The following is a 21,473-nucleotide window of genomic DNA, read 5'->3' on the forward strand; positions in this document are numbered from 1 at the left end:
CTCCCATTTTTTGGAACCTATAGCATTCCATAAAGGGTGTGTGGCAATGCTTATTAGACAATATGCCACACACTGTAATGTCTATTACATATTATACTACACACCATAATGACCCTTACACATTATTCCCCTTACCATAAAGCCCATTACACATTATGCCACATATTGTAATGTCCATAACACATTATGCCACTCAAAGTTATGCCACATTATGCCACAACGTAATGCCCATTGCACATTATACCACACACCTTAAAGTCAATTACACATTATGCCACACACCGTAATGCCCATTACAGAATATAACACATTATGCACACATGGTGAAACCCGATATATATTGAATGAGGTCAGCTTCCAGGCAATCAGGTTGCTGGTGTTCAGTATATCGACACTGGCATCCCAACTGCCATTAGAACACTGAAACTGGAACATTTAAACACATCAGGATGCCAACAACGGAATGTCAACAGCCAACAATTAGCCGTAAGTATGCTGTAACGGGTTAGGGAGAGGCCAAGGTGGATTAGGGATAGGCAGTACTGGGGGTAGCGAGGGGTATGGTTAAATATCAGCTGGAGCAGGGGCAAGAAGGAGGATAGGGGCATTCAGTGCAGAGGCTAGGGAAGGGGTATAGCAGCTACTAGGTTTAGAAGTGTACATACATTGCACTTTAAGCTGCCATATTGAAAGTTATTTCCAGTGCTGCTGCAGGCACCATTGACACCACCTCTATACCCCATGCACGACCAGCAGCAGGAACTCTGGGAAGGGAGCACCATCCTGGCACACAAACATATGAGGGTGCCCTAAATGAGCGCCAGTTACCCCATCTCCTGACCCGAAACCAAGCAAAACACATCTTACCAGATGCTAGAACTGCAGTCAGGAGAGGACACTGAAGCGCGGGGATGGCAGTGGGTCACAACCATTATCTTGAAGGTCACGACGGGTGCTTTGTGATGGTCGCTCCTCCTTGGCTCTGCGCGTGTGAAAGCTTGGTTGGTCTCTAGGACAGGAAGGGTGGAGTCTGCACTGCAGTAGCAAGTTCTGCTGCCCAGGAGACACGCTGCTGCTGTGGGAGATGAAAAAGGATGATCATAGGTCAGAGTACTCTGGTGCTGCTGCCAGCAACTCAGGGCAAACAATTGGGGTGCAGGAGCATAACTAGAACCTTGTGGGTCCCATTGCAAAATATATAAAGGGTCTGATTCTCTCTCTCTGACACTTTCTTTTTCTTTCCGTCACTGTCTCTCTATTTCTCTCTCCTTCACACCCCCACTCTCTCCATAGCATTTCGCTGTCTCGTTCCGCTCTTTCCTTCATACTCACCAATCAGGATTCTACCTGTCAGTATTACGGCATTGGCATCCTGACTCATTTGAAGTTCAGCGGCCGCTCTTCTAAAGGCATTAGGGATACTAGTGTCGCTATACTGAACGCAGGCATCCAGGGACCAGGGGCTAATAGATAGCAGACACACAGGACATACCATATATACAGACACACATCACATACATGCACATACCATACATATATATATACAAACAGGACATACATGCACACATACCATATATACAGACACACATCACAAACACGCACATATACCATACAGACACACATCATATACACGCACATACCATACATATATACAAACAGGACATACATGCACACTACAGTAATCACACGCATGACATACATACACACAGGACATGCCATACAGACACGCACACACACGTGCACATATCATTCATACCTTAGACACAAAGGACATACACGGACACACACATGGCATACTGGTACAGATACCATACATGCACACACACAGCATATTTACATACACACACACACACACACACATACAGCATACACACATGGCATACAACCACAGATACCATACAACATGCACACATACAGCATATTTAGAAACATACACAAGCTATAGACACACAGAGCATACACAAAAAGTATACATACATACACACATACAGCATATTTACAAACACCAATACTAAAGCAAATAACCCCCACAAGCAATGGAGGGCACCCAGTTTCCATATACCAAGTCCTCCCCCTTCCCACTGCAGCTACCAAGACATAGTACTCACTGGGCCAGCTTACATTAATGGTGCCCACACTTTTCTCCCCTGTCCATGCCCCTGCAACTGGCACCCACAACAAGGGACACAAACCTGTAATCAGCATGTCACCCCTTCATAGCTCCGTCTATCAGGCAGCCCCATGTCCTGGAGACAGAGAGAGGAGCTTCCTGACAGCCGAGGAGCTCAGCTCAGTGTGCGCTGCATCGCCATCTACAGGCGGCTCAATAGTATATACCCAGCTTCCTCCCAGCAGAGCACTGAGCAGAGCTTGCACGGCTTTGAGAGTGCCGTGACCCTGCTACGCCCCAGTGGCACCGGCTCCCCCCCGCGACGGCTGGGGCTGCCTAGCCATAGCTACGCCACTGACCGGACGGGCTTAAACGCCCGCACCCCCCTCCCGCCCCTTCCTGGCGCTTGAAGATGACAGCGCAATGTCATCTTCAAGCGCCGATCGACGCCACCGTACCCGTAACGCTGCTGGGGGCAGCCCAGCACTAAGGTAAGCTGCTAGGCTGCCCCCAGTCCCCGCACGCACCCCCCGCCATTGGACAGGAGGTGAATGGATGCCGCACACAGGCATCCGTTCACCTCCCTCCCCCGCCGCCGCTGCTGTCTGCAGAGTATAGCAGACAGCAGCGCCAGCTGTCAGTGTCAGACTGACAATCCGTCCAACCTGCGGACGCTGCGGTCCGCAGGTTGGACGTTCCCCATTCATGTAAAAGGGAGCAGGGTCATCCGACCAGGCGTTCCCATTTACACCGCCCTCTACCCAGGTCCTAGCCGTGTTCTACCCAGGTCAGGACCTGGGTAGAAGTCCCGTGTAAAGGGACACGGTGTTAGGGATTTACACCGCCGAAGATCTGGGTCTGACCCGCCACTGACCCGGATTTTTCGGTGGTGTAAAAGGGGTATTTGACTGTCCCAGTCATCTGTTTGCCGATATCCTCCTCCCCTCTCACTGCCAGCAGCTCTCACCTCTTGCTTCTAGCAGTGGGCCATGCAATCCTTTCTTCAGCTCCCTAATGTGCTATGTTATGCTTTGTGTGTGTCAGTGTGTATATGCTGTGTCTATGCATGCCATGTGTATATGCTGTATGTATGTATGTATGTATATGATATATGTAAGTAATGTGTGTATATGCTATGTGTGTTGATGATTGTATGTACTGTATGCTATGTATGCTTGGATGTATATGTTGCGTCATGTTTTTTATGCTAATGTGTGTGTGTTTGAAGTGTGGATATATGCACTGTCTGTGTCTGTAGTGTGTAGTATGTGTGATGTTTTTGTAAGTATGCCATGTATGTATGTATGTATGTACAGCATGTATGTACAGTATGTCTGTGTACAAAAGTGTGTGTGTAATGATGTACAGTACATACAATACATGCACAGAACCCCCCCCCCCCCCTTCCCCCACCCAACAAAATTCTGCATTTGCCCCAGTTCGGAGGTGGCATTGAATAGACAGGCTCCGGCAGGGGCGGATTGGCCCACTGGAAAACTGGGCCATTTCCCACAACTCATTTGAAGGGGCACTTTTCCCAAATAAAAAATGGCCGCGGGAGGGCTGCTGCGCATGCACGCGCTGCACCTCCCAGCGCCCGTTCCCCCTCCACCCGGCAGCTGAAGACTCGAGCAACAGCAGGTGAGCCGACTGTCAGCAGCAGCGTTAGAAGCAGGCAGACAGCAGCAGGTCTGAGGGCGGCCAAAGGAGGCAGGTAAATGGCAGTGGCACTGCCAGAAATAATAATTTTTGGTCTCAGGGAAGTGTGTAATATATATATGTGTGTGTGTGTGTGTGTATGTGTACACCGGCACTTTCTTCGAGCACTGATTTACTTCAGGGTTGCCGACTTTCAAAAAATCCTCTCCGGGAGAAGCCCGGAGAGGAATCTTTCAGTACGAATTTTGGGGGTGGGGCTTAACCGTGACGTCATTAAGCCCCGCCCCCATTACGGGAAATAGCCTAAATAACTGATATCCATGGAGGGGGCGGGGCTAAAACGGCACGATTGTGCCGTTTTAGCTCCGCCCCCTCCCCTGGGACCCGCGGATTGCGGCATATAAATGCCGCGATCGGGGGGCTCAGTGGGGGTCCCCCTGATTCCGGGAGGGTTGCCCACCCTTCCGGGGGCCGGGAGGAAGGACCCGATTTTCGGGAGACTCCCGCAAATTCCGGGAGGGTCGCCAACCCTGATTTACTTATTTTTCTTTGCTCCCCTGTCTACTCAGCGCCGCGGCTCAGTGGAGCTGTCTGTTTCCGCCCATGGGAACTCCGTCGCTCCCGTCATCCCCCTTCCGGCTGACAGATGGGGGGGGGCAGTGTACTACCGGGCGGACTAGGAGGGAAGTTATTGCGGTAGGAAAAGGCGGTGGGGCTTATTGCAGCACTGCTGCTGCTGGGTCTCCGGAAGACAGCCGAGGTCGGACCCGGATACAGTGGCGGACCCGGAGCTTCCTGACCGTGCCAGGAATCTGCCTCTCGTGCACGCCGTCTCCTGTGGGTGCAGGAGGAAGCACCACTTCCTACATGTGAACATAGTATGTATGTATTTATGTATGAATGAGGACGACAGTGTGTGTAGGATGTATGAATGAGGGTGGCAGTGTGTAGTATGTATGTATGTATGACAGCGTCAGTGTGTGGAGTTTGTATAAATGACGGCGGCAGTGTGTGTGTGTGTAGTATGAATGAGGGCGACAGTGTGTGTAGTATGTATGAATGAGGGCAGCAGTGTGTGGAGTATGTATAAATGATGGCGGCAGTGTGTGTAGTATGTATGAATGAGAGCGTCAGTGTGTGTAGTATGTATGAATGAGAGCGTCAGTGTGTGTAGTATGTATGAATGAGAGCGGCAGTGTGTGCAGTATTTATGAATGAGAGCGGCAGTGGGTGTAGTATGTATGAATGAGAGCGTCAGTGTATGTAGTATGTATGAATGAGAGCGGCAGTGGGTGTAGTAAGTATGAATGAGAGCGTCAGTGTGTGTAGTATGTATGAATGAGAGCGACAGTGTGTGTAGGATGTATGAATGAGGGTGGCAGTGTGTAGTATGTATGTATGTATGTATGTATGATGGCGTCAGTGTGTGTAGTTTGTATAAATGATGGCGGCAGTGTGTGTGTGTGTAGTATGTATGTATGTATGAATGAGGGCGGCAGTGTGTAGTATGTATGTATGTATGTATGTATGACGGCGTCAGTGTGTGTAGTTTGTATAAATGACGGCGGCAGTGTGTGTGTGTAGTATGTATGAATGAGGGTGATAGTGTGTGTGGAATGTATGAATGAGGGAGGCAGTGTGTGTAGTATGTATAAATGAGAGCGTCAGTGTGTGTAGTATGTATGAATGAGAGCGGCAGTGGGTGTAGTATGTATGTATGAGAGCGGCAGTGTGTGTAGTATGTATGAATGAGGGTGGCAGTGTGTAGTATGTATGTATGTATGACGGCGTCAGTGTGTGTAGTTTGTATAAATGACGGCGGCAATGTGTGTGTGTGTAGTATGTATGTATGAATGAGGGCGGCAGTGTGTGTAGAATGTATGAATGAGGGCGGCAGTGTGTGGATTTTTGGAGGGATGGCTTCTTCAAATGTTTGGCAAAGAGGCTTTCACGTCACACTTCGCTGTTGAAAGAGCCCATAGAGTACCAGGCAGACCATCGATTCCAGGGGCCCCTCCGCGTACGCTAATCGCGAAAATTCTGCATTATAAGGATCGCGATCTCATCTTGCGACTGATGCGGAATAAATCTGATTGTATGCACAATGGAAAGAGGATCGCGGCCTTCCCTGATTTCTCAATCGATGTCCAAAGAGAACGGGCCAGGTTCAAAGAGGTTAAAACCAGGCTGAGAGAACTGGGGCTTGGCTACTCCATGCTTTTTCCGTCCAAATTGAGGATAATGGTGGATGGTAGTACCAAGTTTTTTTTGTCTCCAGGCGAGGCGGCTAACTGGCTGGATGGCCACTATCCTGGGAGAAAACAGTTGGCTAGTAACTAATGAGATTGATTGACAGCATATATGGTTATTGTTGGTATCTATTAATTATGTACCGTACTGCAAAGAAAAAAAAAAAAAAAAAAAAAAAAAAGAGGAAAAGGGTACACCTATATAGATATATTTATATGCTGGATATGTTTCCTGTAAGAAAGAATAGATGGGTACTAGTGGGTGCAGCTTTGGGGGGGGGGGGGGGGGGGGCGGGCTGAGGGAACCATTGATGATAATTAGTGACGTAAACAGTTGGGGTTCGGGGGAGGGATGGGGGTGGTTTCCTTGGGTGGTCTATACTTAATTGCCTCTGCATAATTTTTTGTTTTCTTTTTTGAGGGTATTGTGTTGGGGAGTAGGTATGCCTAAGGGGATAGGTTATACAGGGTGGGGGGAGGGGGGGGAGGGGTTGTCTTGTGTGTTTGCTGCAGTAATTGTGTTGTGTGTCTTACCAATGGTCACAGGAAGATCTGTGTTTTATGGCTCTCTAGAATTTTGCAAAACGGGGGAGATATGCATGCACGATTTATGTATAGACGATGGTTAAGTTGTTGACGTGGAACGTCAGGGGAATCAATGACCGGGTGAAAAGAGCTCTGGTGCTGAAATGCTGTAAAGAATATGAGGCAGACCTGATCTGCCTTCAAGAGACCCACTTGGAAAGGGATAGGGTAGTATGTATGAAGCGCCCTTGGATAGGCCATGCCTACCATTCCCATTTTTCTTCCAAGTCTAGAGGGGTGTCCATATTAATTAAAAAATCCCTTGTATATGAGCCCAGGGTGGTTAGAATCGACCCGGGGGGTAGATTTATTTTCTTGGAGGGCAGTATTAACCACGCCAGAGTATGTATAATGACGGTGTATATTCCGCCACCCTTCACATATGAAATAATTAAAGCGGCAGTTGAGTTTGCGGCAGAGTTCCCTGATAATTATGTAATGTGTCTAGGAGACTTTAATAAAGTCCTGGACGACAGGATTGATAGATGGAAAAAAAATGGATTAGGGGTGGATAAGGAGGGGAAAGGTTTCAGAAACTTCATTAAGGATATTGGCTGGTGGGACCCCTGGAGGGCCAAATTTCCAGAACGTAAACAATACTCCTGCTATTCGACCTCTCATGGGGTTTTTTCAAGGATTGATATGATATTTGTAAACAAAGTACTTTTGAATAAAATATCCTCTATTGATTATAAATCTAGAGGGATTTCTGACCATTCCCCCCTGGTTATTGATTTGGCCCTGGAGGAGGAGGTGGGTTTCCGGTACTGGAAATTGAGGCCGTTCTGGTTAGAACAGTTCGGGGACCAAGAAGAGATTGAACAGCTGATGGGGGACTTTTTTAAACTGAACCTAGGAACATCTCGTGATATTATTACCTGGGACGCTTTCAAGGCCTATATAAGGGGTATAATCATCAAAAAAATAGCCCACCTAAAAAAGGGATATAGGGAGAAGGCGAATAGGCTAGAAGCCAAGATGTGCAATCTGGAGGCCCTTTTTCTCCATAGCCATCTAGAAGTAGATAGAGAAGCTTGGTTACAGGCGAAAGCGGAGTGGACTGAGTACCTGCACGAGACAACATGCAAGAGATTAAAAATAGGAACTCATCGGTGGTTTGTGAACGCAGATAGAGCGGGGAAATGGCTCGCTATAATGGCCCAACAAGAACAGCCCTCTAATATCATTGCAGAACTAAGACTAGACACTGGGGAAGTAGTGAGAGAGACCCCTAAAATAGTATCGGCTTTTGTTACGTATTTTAATAACATCTATCAGTCCCGAATTGATAAGAGCAGGGAAGAGATTACGGCCTACTTAGGGACAATAGCAGTTCCACAGTTACCTTTGGAAATGAAATCCCTCCTAGACTCGCCCTTAACATTAGATGAGGTGACAGCAGCAGTGAATTCGCTTGCGGGTAATAAGTCGCCTGGGTTGGATGGCATCCCAGGGGAAGTTTATCAGAAGTATATAAAAATTTTGGGACCACAATTGTTAGAGACCTTTCGTGCGATGGAGGGGGATGGGGAGCTCCCCCCCTCCATGGCTGAGGCCTCAATTGTACTGATCCCTAAAAGTGGGAAGGACCCCTCTCGGGTTGAATCCTACAGGCCAATATCGTTAATTACATCTGATATTAAAATCTATGCCAAGGTGTTGGCGACTCGCCTCAGCAAGGTCATAGATAAGATAGTGCAACCTGACCAAACAGGGTTTATGGCCGGAAAATCCACCTTGATCAACCTGAGGAGGGTCTTTTCGTACATACAAATTGCTGGGTTTAAAAAGATTGATGTCGCGGTGGCCTCGTTTGATGCGAATAAGGCCTTCGATTCCATCGAATGGGTCTACATGCAGGAGGTATTAAAAGCCTTTGGCTGTGGGGAGGGCTTCTTAAATAGGATCTGCTTGCTTTATAATGGCCCGAAAGCCAGAATTTCCGTCAACGGGTATACATCATCGAGTTTCTCCCTGTTTAGAGGAACCAGGCAGGGGTGTCCCCTGTCACCCCTGCTATTTGCGGTGGCCATTGAGCCACTGGCCTGTGCCGTACGGAACTATCTTGGGTACAATAACCCTGGTTACCAGCAGGGTCTAAACCTGGTATCACTGTATGCTGACGACGTGCTGGTGGGGATAGAGAATCCTGAGGTTAACCTACCAAGGATTTTAGAACATTTACAAGAGTTTGGGGAAATGTCGGGCATCAAAATGAACTGGGGTAAATCCAGCGTCATGTACATCAGGGACGATAACTTAACTAGCCGTGGAGATATACCTTTAAAAGTCACCAGTAAATTTAGGTATCTTGGTGTTATAGTGGCCACTAACCCCCTAGAATATATACAGGACAACCTTCTTCCTTTGATAAAAGACATAGAGGCTAAGTGTCGTAATTGGGTTAAACTCCCTATATCTCAAATTGGCAGGGTAAATTTAGTAAAGATGTCCATACTACCTAGATTATTGTATGTTCTTCAGCAGTCCCCAGTCTACATTATAGATCGTTGGTTTAAAAAAATTAACGGTATCCTCTCCTCCTTTATTTGGCGGAATAGGCGTAGTCGGATTAAATTGGAAACACTATGCAGGGATAGGGATAGAGGAGGCCTAGCGGTACCCAATGTAAAGGTGTATTATGCAGCGGCCCAGATGGTGCATCTTTGCGCGTGGGTACGGGTATGTGAAGGGACGGCGGAAATATACAATCTTTTGGAATATACGAATTTTAATCTTACCCCCCTTCAAAGATTATTATCTAATGATTTAACGGGCAATCCACCTCCTATTGTGGTCCAAGCTATTAAAATCTGGCAGTGGGTGTCTCGGATAAGTGGGTATGAGGGGGTGGACCCGGGGACCTCAATATTTTCATTAGATTCTTTGGGTACATTAAGAGAACTACAAGCCTGGAAAGTGTGGGGTAGTTTTGGGGTGTCGTCATGGGAACATTTCTGCAGCAATGGGGTAATTAAATCCTTCAGGGATCTTCAATTGGAATATGATCTACCAAGGCACATGTTTTTTCGTTATTTACAAGTCAGGAGCGCTCTGGGGCAGATTGAGGACAGTTATGTTATTCTAGAATCCCCATGTAAGAAATTTATTGAAACTCTATCCCAAGGCAAAAGGCTATCTAAAATATATAGGTTTATTAATTCCTTTTTGCAGGGTGAAGAATTGCGGCCACTCAGAGATAAGTGGCTGAGGGACATCCCAGGGGTAGCTGAAATCGTTTGGGATAAAGCTCTGTCGGCACCAAGCGATGCCACCCTGTCAATTAGGATACAGCAAGTTCAATTTAATATCTTGCATAGAAGTTATATGACTCCCCGTAAATTAAAAAAAATTTCGAGCCAGAGGTCTGACCGGTGTCCCAAATGTAGAACTGAGGAGGGGACCTTTTGGCATCTTATTTGGCAGTGTGATGTTATAAATTCTTTTTGGATGGAGTGCACTAGGATATTAAGGACGTTGGGGGTCCCAGGCCCATCCCTTGGTATGGTTAATTTGATATTGGGAACTGGGGGGAGGAATGAGGCGGAGTGGGCGCCATGTGTTAAAAACGCCGCAGCAATAGCAAAAATGATAATAGCGAGACAATGGATGGCACCGACGGGCCCTAAAGTGGAGGATTGGGTGGCACTAATGAATAGCACATGCTATCACGAGAAATATACTTACATGATTCGCAGGAAAGGTACCAAGTTTGCCAAGGTGTGGGGGTACTGGCAACAGTCAAGCTACTATAAGGCACCTACTGAATAGATTAAGTTTGGGCACATATGATCTCTCATTACACTGGTAAAAAGGAATCCTTTCTGTCTTGTTAGTCAATTTTTTTATTTTTTCACTATAACTTGTGTGTATATATTGAATGGTACAGTTGCAGGGGGCGTTTGAGGAATTGATGATGCCCAGATGGGTAATTTGGATGATTATTGGGGCGGCTCTCTTACTGGGACCGGATGGAGGGCGGGGGGGCGGGGTGGTCGGGCTAAAAGGGGTTTAAATTGTATCATTAGTGATATATTAGAATTGTCACAATAGTTTGTACACGGGGTCAATTGTATGTAGATTGCGAGGGTGCACTATGCACTTTATGAGAAACGATAAATGAAATATTATTCTATGCACTTTAATATTTAAGCACATTACTTTTATTGTTGTGATTATTGTTATAGGAAGGGTTGACTTGGGGAGAAGCAATGTCTTTCTAGGGAAATGAACCCTGTTAAATATGACACCGCAATTTTTTTTTTTTTTTTTTTGTAGGTTTCAGCACTTATGCACTGTAGACTGTATACTGCTTTAGTAGGTGTAGAATGTTAGCTTTAGGGGATGCATTTAAATATAATGATATAATGAGCTTGATTCCTCCATCATATCACGCTAAGTCAAATTTGGAATAACTAGGAGTGCCAGAGGGCTGCTCTTTCGTTTCTTCTCCCTCTTAGGGGGGTATTCAATCTTTATCGAAATGGATTGTTTCTCGTTTTTTTTTTCACTTTTTCACATGGAAGAGTCCCCAGCTATTCAATCTAGTCATTTTTCGAGTATGTGAAATGTTTTTTTTCACTATGCATTTTCGTTTGATTCGTTAGCGATATTTCCACTTTTTCACTTTTTTCTTTATTTTTTTTTCGACTTTTCACTCAGACATATTCAATGATATGATACCGATATGAATGTTTCCGCGTGTATGCTCTTTTTCTCAATTTTCCTTTCACCATGTCACGGGTGATGAATTCATAGATTCAACTCTGTATTTTGTTAAGTAATGGCTCGTTTGATCTCCAGAATAAAATATATGCAGGATTGTTTGCCCTTATTTTGTTTTTTTTGTTATTTGTGTGAAATATTAGTTGTTTTATTACAAATCACTTCCCAGCATTGATGCCATTGCAGTTGATTCCCAAGTGCCAGAGACAGGCCCCAGTTCTCAGCTGCTGTGGGAAAATGGTAAGTAGCTGATTCATGTGCCCCTGCACCACTGGTCTTCAATCTGTGACACTCCTGATGGAGGGCCACAGGTTGAAGACCCATTCCCTAGTTTAAACCCAAAACAAACCAAGGGCGCATGCGCTGTGTGCCAGGTGTAACTCGGTGCCATGTCTGTCTAACAGGGCCACCACTGACCAGCTCTCTATGTTCCCATTAATGTTTCCCCTTGCAGGTCATTACGTCTCCTGCTGCCTCCGCAAACTGCCCTTTGCAGTTTAATGTCTGCCTTGATGCCATTGCAGTCAGAGCCGGCCCTAGCCTAAATGATGCCCTAGGCAAGATTTTGTCTGGTGCCCCCTAGCACCGCCACTAGTTCCGCCTCTGACACTGCTCCCCTTTCCCAGCACCATCAACCCTCATCATAGCAGTCATCATTTTGGTGCTCCTACCTGCAATATTTTAAATAGAAACAGTGCACACATTTGGTGCGCAGCCCAAATAGGGGTGCGTTCTTGCTGGGAAGGGGCATGGCCACACAATTTTACCCCAAATTCAAATTATGCCACACAGTAGTGCAACTTTATTCACATTATATCATGAGAGTGTCCCTTATTCATGTTACATCACATTGTAGTACCACTTTACCTTATATACATTACTCATCAAATTATACCCTTAGAAAAAAATCCTGATAAAATATTGTATTTTAACCACCTCCATGGCCACACTGCAACCCAGCACAAAGCAGTGTGTGCTGGGCAGAGGAGAAGAGCTGCAGCTGCTGCTGTCACTTAAGGGGAGGGGGCCCAGGGCCCCCACTGGGCCCTCCCATCAGGCTTTGGCCTGGGTAATTTGTACCCCCTACCCCTTTCTCTCGGCACCCCTGATAATACCACACAGTAATGCCCCTTACACGACACACATTATTTATGTCCTTATAACCGTAATGCCCCTTACACATTATGCCAACCTTTATTAATGCCCTTCATACACATGACACACATAATGCCCCTTACACATATGTTTCACATTATTAATGCCCTTATACACATGACACAAATAATGCTTGTTACACATATGTCGCACATTATTAATGCATTTATACATGACACACATAATGCCCCTTACACATATGCCGAACAATATTGCACAACCAACCCACCCGCAGACCGCACTCGCACAGCCGCTAATACTGTGACCTCTGCCTCTGCTTGGATTCAGATGTTTCCTCATACATCTTGTCTCAATAGGCCATGCAGCTCCTGGCCCTTCTGCTAACGTTGGGTGCCTTTTTTGCTGAAAATTCGTCTTATTTGCATTGTTATGACCAGCACACACAAGGAGCTTCCGATGATTAAAATGATATGCGGCATGCCTATATTTTGTGTGCGACTGTGGCTGTACCTGCATACGGAATGCTATGTTACAGTGATTTCCATGAATACACTATTTCATATGCAGATACAGCCTCACTCACACACAGAATATAGGCATGCTGCATATCATTTTAATCAGCAGAAGCTGCTGATGCCCCTAGGAATTCCAAATGCCCTAGGCAATTGCCTAGTGTGCCTATGCCTAAGGCCGGCCCTGATTGCAGTTGATTCCCAAGTGCCAGAGACAGGTTTCGCTTAGCGAAAAAGTCACGCCCATTTTTCGATACATTTCACTTTTTTCACTTCTTGCTGTCTCCGGAAAAAAAACCTTTGAATACATCGAAAAAAAAAATAGCGAAAAAGGATTCTTGATGCGAAATAAACGAAAACATATTGTTAAACGTAAAATAGTTTTTTTCGGAGCACATTGAATACCCCCCTTAAAAGTAAAAATTAAATAGTCTTAAAGGTTAGTGTAACCATTGGTACTTGTTTGTATGTCATATGTAAGTAAGTATGAATGAGAGCGTCAGTGTGTGTAGTATGTATGAATGAGAGCGACAGTGTGTGTAGGATGTATGAATGAGGGTGGCAGTGTGTAGTATGTATGTATGTATGTATGATGGCGTCAGTGTGTGTAGTTTGTATAAATGATGGCGGCAGTGTGTGTGTGTGTAGTATGTATGTATGTATGAATGAGGGCGGCAGTGTGTAGTATGTATGTATGTATGACGGCGTCAGTGTGTGTAGTTTGTATAAATGACGGCGGCAGTGTGTGTGTGTAGTATGTATGAATGAGGGTGATAGTGTGTGTGGAATGTATGAATGAGGGAGGCAGTGTGTGTAGTATGTATAAATGAGAGCGTCAGTGTGTGTAGTATGTATGAATGAGAGCGGCAGTGTGTGTAGTATGTATGAATGAGAGCGGCAGTGGGTGTAGTATGTATGTATGAGAGCGGCAGTGTGTGTAGTATGTATGAATGAGAGCGGCAGTGGGTGTAGTATGTATGTATGAATGAGGGCGACAGTGTGTGTAGGATGTATGAATGAGGGTGGCAGTGTGTAGTATGTATGTATGTATGACGGCGTCAGTGTGTGTAGTTTGTATAAATGACGGCGGCAGTGTGTGTGTGTAGTATGTATGAATGAGGGCGGCAGTGTGTGGAGTATGTATAAATGATGGTGGCAGTGTGTGTAGAATGTATGAATGAGGGCGGCAGTGTGTGGAGTATGTATGAATGAGAGCGGCAGTGGGTGTAGTATGTATGAATGTAGAAGATGCTGGTACCTGGTAGAATATGCTGCTATCTGGGTCCTGGGGGAGAGGGAATGTAAAATGAAGGTAGATTCTACCTCCATTTTACATTTTAATTTGATTTAATTTGATTGCTCTGCATCGGATTAAACATTCCAAAGTGCACTAGTGGAGGGGGGCCTTTACACTTGAAAAGAGACCCCCTCCCACCTCTTAACATTTTGCATCATTCAGTGAGGAGCATACAGCGAGGAGCCCTAGAAGACAGAAGGAGAAGAAAAGAGAAAGACAGAAGGAGAAGAAAGAAGACCAAGAACATGGTAAGTAAAAGAAAGATCATTATCTTGGCAGACAGTGGTTGTTTTAGGGGAGGGCAGTGCACCAACCCCAACACATGCCCCCTGTCATTAAACACTAGTGAAAAACATAATAATGTGTATGGGTGGAGGCAGAAGCAGCCTGATCTGTGTCCCACACAGGGACGTAACTATCTGTGTGCCAGTTGTGCCTTGCAAATGCACTGTGGGCACACCATCTGGCAGCACCGTTTACCCACCACTGGCTGCTAGCAGCTGAACTACTGATGATGAGCTGAGAGACAGGGACAGGAGGAGAGCGCAGCGCAGAACGCACTCATGCTCCCCTCTCGGCTGACATTTCAATTATGTATAATGGGCATCACGGTGTATGGCATATGTATAATGGGCATCACGGTGTGTGACCTATGTATAATGGACTCATTATACATAGGCCACACACCGTGATGCCCATTATACATTTGCCACACACAGTGATGCTCAATATACATATGTGGCTCTCTCTGTGTCCTCGCTGTCACTCTCTGTCTGCTGTCACTCTCTCTGTCCTTGCCGGGGACATAGCCAGCAGCTCAGAGCCACTAGCCATGCCCCACAGCGTCAAAATGGGGCGTGGCCTCATTGAAAGAGGCCACACACCCATATTGCTAGGCCACGCCTCAAAAAAAAATCGGGCGCGCCTGCGCCGCGCAACATCCCGCCGCCTCGCCCCCCCCGGGGCTGCCTCAAGATATTTCCCGGGCTGGTTTTAATTCCCAATCCGCCCCTGCCTCCAGCACACTGAAAAGTAATAGTAACCAATCTTGAACACTACATGATAATAGAATTCAGAGATATTGGTTACATATACCTGCGCAGGTGTATGATATGCCCCCAAGCCGCGTCAAGGCTTCTCTGTATATTGGGGGTCCCTAGCGCTATATATAGGTGCAGGGTGTGGCACCCCAAAAACTATCATAAGCTAGGAGGCCCAGTGCGGCACGCCAGTGAGATACTATAGTGTTAATAATTAGTTTATGAGCATCTGGTGAAAGGACCAGGTCCTTTAGGCCACTTGATTATAGCCCATTTTATATAAGTAGACTGAATCCTAGTGGGCAAAGGGACCCGATATTTTATGAGCATCTGGTGTAAAGGACCAGGTCCTTTAGGCCACATGATTATAGCCCATTTTATATAAGTAGGCTAAATCCAAGTGGGCAAAGGGACCTGATATTTTATGAGCATCTGGTGTAAAGGACCAGGTCCTTCAGCCCACTTGATTATAGCCCATTTTATATAAGTAGGCTAAATCCAAGTGGGCAAAGGGACCTGATATTTTATGAGCATCTGGTGTAAAGGACCGGGTCCTTTAGGCCACTTGATTATAGCCCATTTTATATAAGTAGACTGAATCCTAGTGGGCAAAGGGACCCGATATTTTATGAGCATCTGGTGTAAAGGACCAGGTCCTTCAGCCCACTTGATCATAGCCCATTTTATATAAGCAGGCTAAATCCAAGTGGGCAAAAGGACATCACATTTTACAAGACACTTGCGTAAAGAACCAGGTCCTTTAGACCACAAGTTTGTAGCCCATTTAGACATAGCTAGGCTAAATCCTAGTGGGCAAAGGGAGAGTGTGTTGTGTGCCCAGGCACGCCATAAATGTCTGACACCCCCACGCACAAACCGTGTTTTCTTTTCTAATGTGAATACATAAGACTTGCAGAAGAGAAGTGCGGGGTGAAGCTATCAGCCACACTCCTCTAGGTGGAGAGCTTATGGGCATAGTTGGATCTCTTGGGCCAGTGGTGTCAGGGGGGTGGGAGGAAGGTTAGTTAACGCCGGGTGCCACTGCCAGCAGTAAACCGTTATGTGACTAGCTTGGTTAGCACAGATGAGAAGCGTATCAGCTGTACTCATGGGGAACCAGTGGGACACTGAATAGCGGGCAATTGGGATGCACTGACTGAAGCACCACAGGGAATTGAACAAGCTGTGGGTGCTACTGAAACAGGTGAGGTTGCATACAAGTGGTGGGGGCAAGGGATGGAACATGAAGAGAGGGAGTGAAATAAAGACAGGATAGTACAAAAAACAGGAGGAGAGGATACGGAAAGGAAAACTGGCAGAAAGGACACATATATTGGCACATTTAGGTAGAAGGGGCACAGACAAAGGCTCTGAGAAGCAGAAGAGGAACAGATAGTCATAACGGCACATTCAAGGCTCCCATAACCTATGTGATTTGGGCCCGATTTCACTCGAATCTTGCGAATCAGGCCAAGAAATCATGCGAAATCGGCCCAAATTGCATGTGAATGACATCTGATCCAATGCGTGGTCCCGTGCGTTCAGATCAGAGCTGGAGAGCATATGTGCTGCACAGAAGATAAATCTTACGTGCAGTCATCAGCGGCACATCGAGGGAGCTTCTCAGCACCCGCGACGTATCACATCCAATGTAGGGGGAGGGAGGGGCACTAAGAGCCAGGCGGATGAATGAAATAAAAAAAACCTCCGCCTGCAGCTTCCAGGGATTTTAGTATGTGAGCTCTCCCGAGGAGCTGCCAGGGTAATCAGGTCAGACTTGGATTTTAAAGGCACAAGGAGGCAGAATGGGGGACGGATGCAAAAGGAACTATGGGACACAAATTGTGTAACGGATTGGTTTATGTGGCACAATAAATTACTTAAAAGTTGTAAATGGGTCACTTCACAGATATATATTTCTAAATAAGAATGGTATAAATCCAAGTGTGCCTATACCCAGAGGTTTGAATCAGACATCTGTCAGTTGTGGGATGGCACCTTCAGGGATGGTGCAAGGCACCGAAGTGGCCCAGGAGGGGGTGATGCAGCCACCGCCACGTCGCTCCACAGGGGGGGTGTTATGCGATCGCGCGGGGGGGGGGGTGTGTTGTGGTGCAGCTGCCGCATTGCTCCATGGGAGGGAAGGGGCTGGCGATGCATCGCTCCACGGGGGAAAGGGGCTGGCATGTGATGCGGCGAGGGCAGCTGTGTTAATCCATGGGGGTAGCAGGGGGCGGGGGAGAGTTGCACTGCTTACCTTGATCCAGGGGGGGTCCAGTGCCCAAGTGCCGCCCTCCAGTTGGCAGCGCCCCAGACAAATGCCTAAAGTTGCCTAGTGGTGGCCCCTGGCCTGGGCACTTTGTGGGGTTACGTGATCTTTCCAACCCTCCTTAAACTGTTATTTCAAATGATGTATAAAAACGAAGTCCATACAATAATTTTTATTAGTCTTTTTTTTAAATTAAAAGTAGAATTCAATGAAGATTTTCAGTGCACAATTGATGGATAAAGATGGAGTAAGTGTTTTTTAGGGAGAGAGGCTGCACCAGATAGAGAGGGGGAAGAGAGAGCCTGTCAGAGAGGGAGAGAGCGGCGAGCAGGGGGCGAGAAAAAGAGGATAGACAGAAGGGGTGAGAGGGTGACGGAGTGTTGGAGAGAGAGAGCATAGGCTAGAGAAAAAGGAAGTGTTAGAGAGCGAGAAAGATCAAGAAGATGGGGGGGAGAGGGGTGGTGATTTGAAGAGGGCGATGGGATGTGGTAATGTAACGAGGGGCAAGGTGAAATGGATTGAGGTGACAATCTGTCACCATCTGCCTGGCTCCGCTGCTCCCCATCTCCCTAACCGCTCCTGCATGTCTCCCTCCCCCTGCCCGCCATTGCCAGCTCATGTCAGGGTCAGAAGAGCTCGTCACCGGGGACCCTAATTTTCTTTTTAAAATGAGTTCCAGGCCACAATTTAGGGTCAAATACATGCTATAGCAGGTAGGATGTGCAGGTTTTGAGGGACATGCCTTTGATTGTGAGAGCAGGAAGGGGTGGTGGGAAGGAGGCAGAGACGGATTTAGGATAAATGGGGCCCTAGGCAAGAAACCGGTTTGGGGGATTAACCAAACAATCCATAGCCCTATATTTCCATTCCTGATTCATGCTATCCTCGTTAGTTTATTATTATTAATGATCCTTAAACAATATGCCCCTTACACATTATACCAAACACCGTAACGCCCCTTACACAACCAGTGATCGTGCTAGGTGCAAAAATTTGTGGGTCCCAGACAGTGGTGTAGCATGAAGCCATAGCACCCGGAGCAAGCTCATGTCACGGCGCCCCCCCCCCCCCCCCCCGCCCCCTCCATATATAAACACACATGCTCCTTGCAGTGTGTCATGTAATGGGAGATTAAAATCCCAATTATAACAGTGCAGAGGTGAATGTAATACTGCACAGTGCACAGTGCTACTGTTCCCGTCTCCGTACATGTGACAGCTTACCTGGGCTCGCTGCGGGCGACCACTACATGGTCTCTCTGCAGCTTCAGTCAGCAGCTTCAGTGACACATCAAGCAGCACTGAGCCTCTCTCTGCTCCTGCCTTGCATTAAGCGGTGCTGCGTCTCTCTCGCTCTGCTCCTGCCTCACAACAAGCGGCGCTGCTTCTCTCTCTCTTCCTGCCGTGCACAGGCCAGGCGGTAGGAAAAGAGAGAGGCGCAGTGCCGCTTGATGTACCACCAAAGCTGCTGAGTCCTTGCGGCAGTGCAGAGGACCTGTGGAGAGCACAGGTAGTAGTCGCTAGCAAGAGCCCATGTAAGGCATGCATGAGTCAGGACGCGGAGAGACAGAGGGCGGGCGGCGGTGCAGGACACAGCAGGGGGGCTTTGTGGTGCGAGCAAAGATGGATTAAGGGTATGTGGGCCTGGGGCACTTCAGACTGGGGGCCCCTATTAAAGAGACTGGCAGATGAAAATATATATATTACAGACTTGTAAATTAGTGTAAATCTTTGACAGGACAGTGGGGACCAGGAGCCAGTAGCGCACGCAGGGGGGGGTTTCTGAGTACCCAGAAACCCCCCCAGGAGTCTAAGGGACCTAGGCTGAAAGCTTAGGGTCCCCTCTTTCCATGGGTACAAGAATTTTTAAAATTGGCCCATGGGAACCGGAGATATCTGACTTCAAAGCAGTGGTCCCCATCCAAGCCTGATAATTGCTCTTCCCAGTCAGATATTTCAGGTTCTGTCTGACTTAGAGTTTTTCTGAGGTTATACCCCAAAATCTGGGACTCTCCCCCTTTAAGGGACACTAGAAGCTGGTCTCTACTGTGCCCAGAACCAGAGATATCAGCCTTCCAGCAGCTGGTTACTGCTCCAGCTCCACACACCTGGTATGTAGTATTATATACTCGTGGGCAGATTGCTCTGCCTTCTGAACTCTGATCCCCTAGTCCCCAATACCATTTGGTAGGTGGGATTCTCTTGTTTTTAATTCCAAAAGCTAAGAAATCTGGTTTTGGGAACTGGAGATATCTGCAGTCAAGCAAGCTGTCCTCCCACCAGAAAATTATGAATAATAAGCCCACTCCACTATACACCCCTCCTCTGCGTATTAAACATCCTCTACCACCCTGGAAGTTATGTATCAGGGCCCCTTCATTCAGCCCAATGCCCCCTTCTCCCACCCAATCTCCCACCATCTGTGCAGTAAAGGGGTAATTAGTGAAAATTACTGATCCAGGCCCTACATGCTGAGCGGTTGATATAATACCCCGTACCACCTGCGGGACAACAAAGCTTCCCCCACCGATACCGCTGGTGGATCGGTAGGTGCCCCAATACATTGCTATGCCCAGGGGTCTACACTGCTGTTGATGCCCTCTATGTGTGTGTGTGTGTGTGTGTATGATGCCCTCTATGTGTGTGTGTATGTATGTATGTATATTATTATTATTATTATTTATATACATTTGGTCTATCTTTAATACTTTAACTGACCCGGCATATACTGGGTCACCTAAGTGTTCATCTCCGTGCTTTGCTCCGCCTCTCTGGAAACCCCCTTTTGAAAATCCTGCGTTTGCCCCTGACTGGTAGCTATAAATCAGACATTTGCTTCTATATAGGAGATTCCTCGAAACAAGTGGGATTTATACACTTGCACTTTGTTAGTAAATAACCTTTGTAGCCTTCTTAACATCTTAAAGTCTCTTCATATTCTTGTAAAAGAAATTCACTAATGACAGCATTATCAGGTTACAATGCTTTAATCACACCTTGTCTTATGCTTCACGATAATAACCGTTTCCAATAACCTTGTCTTTACAGTCAAACTATTTGTGCAGATGGCTCTGTAACTATATAGTGATATAAAACAGATCCCTGTTAACACTGCCAGAGGCAAGTTCCCTCTTTAATGCAAGTAACGCATGAATGCGGCCCGTACCAAACATTGTGCAATTACTGACCATATAATACATTAATTAAGCAGTTGTGTCTGCAGGTAATTAACGACGGTCTATAAATAAAGCAAGCATGTTTATATCCTGCTTCTCTCCTAAAGTATGGTAATTATTTAAAATTCAATAGTTACAAACAAATCAGGTAAGTAAGCATACTCATTATAATAAGGGGGGGGGGGTGGCTACATTAAATATTAATTTTCCATCTTTAGTGTATATCAAGTGTATATACCAAGTGTATATACTGAGTGTATGTGTGTAACTGACAATCAGGTCCAGAGGCACCTATAGCTGTACCAGGCCATGGTAATGGTGGAGGGCTAGGGAGCCTGTTGCATATCTGCACACCAAAAATGGTAATGCAGAGAGGTGTGGCCAGCCCCCTCTACATAGGAATGTAAAATCACCACTATTTATGGAAGAAAGCATGCACACAACGTACAGGGGGCGCTATCGGGTGGCGATCAGGTGCGATTGCTCACACCCCCTCTGCAGGGGTGCCGATTTTTGTTTTTCCTGGAGGGTGCTCAGGGAGGTGTGGACTCATGAGGGGGGCATGTCATTTGAGGAGGGGGTGTGGCCCTGCAGTGTGCTGGCCTGGGTGGTCCTGTGCTGCACACTGTATACACGGAACATGGTGGTGTACCCCAGTGAACAGTATATGATACCCACAACTGTTCGAAACTCATGCTCAAAGTCATGTGGTTGCGTGCACTGACATCAGGGGCCT

The 21,473-nt window shown here is 46.7% G+C and overlaps 1 protein-coding gene and 1 long non-coding RNA gene across 4 annotated transcripts in view; one reads left to right on the forward strand and one right to left on the reverse strand.

Moving 5' to 3' along the window:
- LOC146052140 (prefoldin subunit 4-like) overlaps positions 1–2,295 on the reverse strand; it is a 49,061-nt gene extending 46,766 nt beyond the window's left edge. Inside the window, exons 1-2 of the mRNA XM_083167916.1 lie at positions 2,193–2,295; positions 868–1,075 (exon numbers count right to left, since the gene is read on the reverse strand). The gene's annotated coding sequence lies outside the window, so the exon portion shown is untranslated. The remainder of the gene's footprint in view (positions 1–867; positions 1,076–2,192) is intronic.
- LOC146052141 (uncharacterized) overlaps positions 1–21,473 on the forward strand; it is a 136,406-nt gene that overhangs the window by 107,428 nt on the left and 7,505 nt on the right. For 2 of the 3 annotated variants that reach the window (XR_014467201.1, XR_014467200.1), the window contains exon 3: positions 14,416–14,501. This is a non-coding gene — a long non-coding RNA (uncharacterized LOC146052141). Of the gene's footprint in view, positions 1–14,415; positions 15,629–21,473 lie in introns of those variants that run through there. The other variant, XR_014467199.1, reaches the window with a different exon arrangement.

Source organism: Crinia signifera, unplaced genomic scaffold (assembly GCF_055691185.1).
Source record: "Crinia signifera unplaced genomic scaffold, ASM5569118v1 HAP2_SCAFFOLD_106, whole genome shotgun sequence".
NCBI classification, from domain to species: Eukaryota; Metazoa; Chordata; class Amphibia; order Anura; family Myobatrachidae; genus Crinia; species Crinia signifera.